Consider the following 5000-nt stretch of genomic DNA (forward strand, 5'->3'; position numbering starts at 1 on the left):
TTGGGGACACGAGATTGAGAAGTTTGCAGGAGTGACGTGGCAAATATCGGCGCGTTTTGTGAATCATGGAATGCTATGAAAGAGGCCTTTGTTCAGCAATGGACTCAGGATGGCTGCTTTGATATATGTATGAGAGACATTAGAATACAGTTTTCTTTACAGAATTATCAGTTTAATGAAAACTGTTGATGAAAGATTAGTGAAGCTAAATCATGTGGGACAGTTTAAGGTCATGATCCATTGGAAACACTGAAACGGTACCTTATCCTGCTTGTTAAGAATAGGTACAACTAGGTAAATTCACACACACACACACACACACACACACACACACACACACACACACACACACACACACACACACACACACACACACACACACACACACACACACACACACACACACACACACACACACACACACACACACACACACACACACACACACACACACACACACACACACACACACACACACACACACAATTTCAGCATCACTGTATTGCTAGCCGGCACACCAACTCTGGTGGGCAAGGAGGGAGGTGTGTGTGCGTGTGTGTGTGTGTGTAAGGTCACAGCATTACCGATAGATCGGGCCATATATGAGCTCTGAGCTCTCTTCCGGGAGGGCAATAGCTGTCGATCACGAGTCCAACACGTGATCCAAGACGTGATGAATCACACACACACACACACACACACACACACACACACACACACACACACACACACACACACACACACACACACACACACACACACACACACACTTAATATTTCAAAGTAGATGTACTTTTTCTGCCAGTTACTTAGCAATTCTGTTCAAATTTCATAACTCCTTGTCTTCCACCTTGTCAAGAATTACATTGGAAATCTATCAAGAGGTGAATATGGAAGCCTAGCAAGACAAGACTCGCATATGTTTTTTTACTTTGTACCTCGACTATGCATTTGCTAACGCTGTACCAAGCGAAACGTACTAATACAGGCTTTACTTGCATGGTGTTTCTTTTTATTATAAAATCATTTGGCACATTAGATGTGTCAGCAAGAACAACATGAGTATAAGTGGTAATCATAAGTACACAACATTCGTCACTCAATGAAACGCGCTACGCCTTTGACACCGATTCCGGTTCATCCGCGCGATGACAATTGCGTTGTCATGAGATGGCAAGCTGCATCCTCGCCTGTGTTGTCAGCATGGCCAGCCCACCGGGCGCGAGTTCGCCCCGGCCTCGCCCACTCAGGGCGCCTCAGAGGGCGGGCAGGTGGGCGAGGGGTTGTTGGTTTCATAGGGAATCAGGGCGAAGTACTGTTAGGTCTTCGATTGACCTAACGAGGCAATGAAAGGTCGCTAGGCAGTTCATCCGGGCGTAGTGGTGTCCTGACGATGTGCAAGTTTCCATGGAATGCACGGATGTGGAGGGTTTGAGGTGCAAAGCATCTTGTGGGGGGGGGGAGGTCATGGTGAAATGCATGTCATCACATCTACAGGTCGTAACAGACCATAGCGTTAGGTAATCTCCCTGCATTTCCCAACGACAAACCACCTTACTAGTTTGTTGTCCACTTCTGCGTCGATTCTGAGCAGCCAGGGACATTGGGGTGGCGGGTCGGGGTGGGGCAGTGGGGGATTGCTCGCTGCCGGCCGTGCAGCCAGGTCGTGCTGCGACGCCGCCACCTGCGCCTCCGTATAAGGATTGTGGCGCGCCACAGGACGTGTGCTCCGGCAGAACGGCACCGGCAGAGACGCGACGTCACGGCGCGTACTGCCAGCTCACCTTGACGTCACGTCGGGCACCGCATCTCCTGTTTCCTATTGGTCGCCTGGGCGTCAAGCTCCTCCCACCTCATCCAGCGCCCAACGCAGCCTCAGTATCGGGTTCGGTTCATATCAAATGAGTTTTGTATGGTTTTCGTTACGGGTTGTTTTATGTTCATGCATGTTGTTAACAATAGGGTTAAGTAAGCCTGCGTGTAGGTCTATGACACCGGTAAAGCGAAAGTTGTCCAAACATTGTGGGAGGTGCAGCAGCCATGCCAAGAGGAAAGTGGGCGGAGCCAGCGTGACGTCATGGCGGGGACACGACCAGTATTCGATGGGCCAGTTGTTTCATCGCGGTCTGTTGCCTTGTCGCGTGCTACTGTTGCTGCAACATGTATCTGTCACCTCATGCTTCTGTTGCTGCTGTTGCTGCGTGACATGAGCAAATTATGCATTGCTAGGATTGGTAGGTCACCATTATATGCTACCCACAACCATATCACGTGCTGCTTATGCTGTGGTCACGTGCACCCATGCAGTTGTTTCAGTACTTCTGCAAGTACACACAGTCGTATATCATACTGATACTGTTATACTTACCTACAACTGTTTTATCTTTGTTGCACGTGGTGGATCTCCAACGTGACGTTTCTCTGCTTTCAGCGACTACTATTCCCTGTTACTCCCAATGATTCAGTCGTTGGCATTTTGCCCCAGCATCGCATGGCTGGCTGGCAGAAACGGGCATGTGGGATGCATTTGTTGCGTCGCGGGGCATGGATCACGGATGCAACAGGGCGCAGCCGCAACAGAATCCCATAAGACAGCGACGGATTCTCCCCATCCACGCGTACCTCGACCTGTTACAGCAGCGGTGACTTCGTTGGAACGGAGATGATCCTGGTCTTCAGTGCATCATGAGATGCTGAACTTGAACATTCCAAATCGCGTCTCACATGCACATAGGTGCACGCGTACACACACACACACACACACACACACACACACACACACACACACACACACACACACACACACACACACACACACACACACACCTCGTGGCGCTGTGGTTAGAGTTCTCGCCTGCCATTACTGCGGTCCGGGTTCGAATCCCGTCCAGGGCTGAAATAATTTCATTTTCGCTGCGCTGCGGGATGTTACTCCAACTCTCGTGGGCGGGGAGTTGGGGGGGTGTGCGCGTGTAAGGTCACATTATTACCCATAGATCGGTCATACGAGTTCTGAGCTCTCATCCAGGAGGTTAATAACTGTCGATCACGAGAACACGTGATCCAAGACCATGGTGGATGGTGAATCACGCTGACGCGCGCGCACACACACACACACACACACACACACACACACACACACACACACACACACACACACACACACACACACACACACACACACACACACACACACACACACTCCAACTCTCGTGGGCGGGGAGTTCGGGGTGTGTGTGCGTGTAAGGTCAGAGCATTACCTATAGATATATATATGAGCTCTAAGCTCTCTTCCGGGAGGGAAATAATGTCGATCACGAGTCCAACACGTGATCCAAGACCGTGGTGAATCACACACACACACACACACACACACACACACACACACACACACACACACACACACACACACATATTGAACAATTAGGTCAGAACTGACCAACCATTGGGAATACAGAGATGGTATCCTGCAAGCATAGTTCCTACCCTGTATACTAGTGGTGGCCAACCTTTTGTGATATATGATCTATAATATTTTTTCTACAATTACCTCGATGCGATCTACCAGGAATTATCTGTCTTTATAAACAATCGTATCTTGTTCAGACATGTCCATTGTTATAAATATAAACATAACTTATTTCCAGAAAAAAGAGGAATATAATCAAAGTATCATGAAAACTTGGATGTACTATTACAGTTATTTGCATGACAACTTCTGATGGACGAATTATGAATATGTTCAACAGTGTGATCGGCTTGTGATCGACCACCCTTGCTGTATGCTATAACTAGGTGATACAATTAGGTAACTAGGTAAATATTAGAACATAAGAATGAGACTACAAGAGACCGTAAAGCCTACACTAGGCAGTTCCATGTCCATTATCACCTGTCATCCCCATCCATAGTTGTCTAACCGTTTCACAGATATTTTCAGCGCTCACTACATGGTTACTAAGTCTATTCCATTCGTTGATCACCCTATTAGTAAACCAATTCTTGCCTATTTCCTTCTTAAATCTAAATTTGTCAAGCTTAAATCCATTACTGTGAGTCCTGCCCTGTTATCTTAATATGATGACCTTGTTTGCGTCACCCTTGTTACAGCCTTTGATATAGCTATATATACACACACATTAAAAGATCGATGACGGTGACCTGGATATGGTGGTACTGCAAGATGGACAGTGGTTCGGCCCATTTTCAAAACCCATGAACCCCCTCACCTCTATCAGAAGGTGCAGCCCCGAGGGGCAGACACTCGGTCTCCTTACTAGACCCACGATCTCTCTATGAACATCAGTTGTATTTATCATTCTCTTACATCTGAGAAGCTGACAACCGGCGACTGATCACCTTCGCATAACCCACTTTGAGCCAGTGATAAACAGTCCTACACTCGCACAACATTGACAGGAGTCCCAAGTTTCTTCCGAGGACCGTTGCCAACCAAACTGGGGCTGAGGGTTTTCTACTTAAGACCGTCGTCTTATGTGGAAATTTATTCTTATTTATAACGCGAACTTCCCCTAGGTGTCCATTACAAAGGACTTTGTATCGTAGAATATAATGAACCATGCCCTTGGTCCAGCTCGCTGGTGGCAGAGTTTGAATTGCCGTCACCTTGACCTCTGCCGCAAGTAACGACGCTCTAAACCGTTCGGCCTGCAAACATCCTAAACTACTCAAATGAATGAAAGAGGAACATGACAACAGTAAAAGGCAAGATGTCAGGATGGGCAACAATGGTCAGCGAAGTCACATATGGTTTTGTGTTAGTTGCTACAATGTGTCTTATCTATGTTAATGACATGATGGAAGGTACAAGCTATGTTAATATATTTGCAGATGATGCGAAAATCATGAGAAGAATAAAGAATGAGGAAGACTGTTAGTCATTGCAGAATTATCCAGACACTATATGCATATGGAGCCAAGAATGAGAAATGGAGTTTAATACAAAAAAAGAAAAAGAAAAACGCAAAGTATTTGAAATA

This window comes from Oratosquilla oratoria, chromosome 38, assembly GCF_046742065.1.
Source record: "Oratosquilla oratoria isolate Oo_2021 chromosome 38, ASM4674206v1, whole genome shotgun sequence".
NCBI classification, from domain to species: Eukaryota; Metazoa; Arthropoda; class Malacostraca; order Stomatopoda; family Squillidae; genus Oratosquilla; species Oratosquilla oratoria.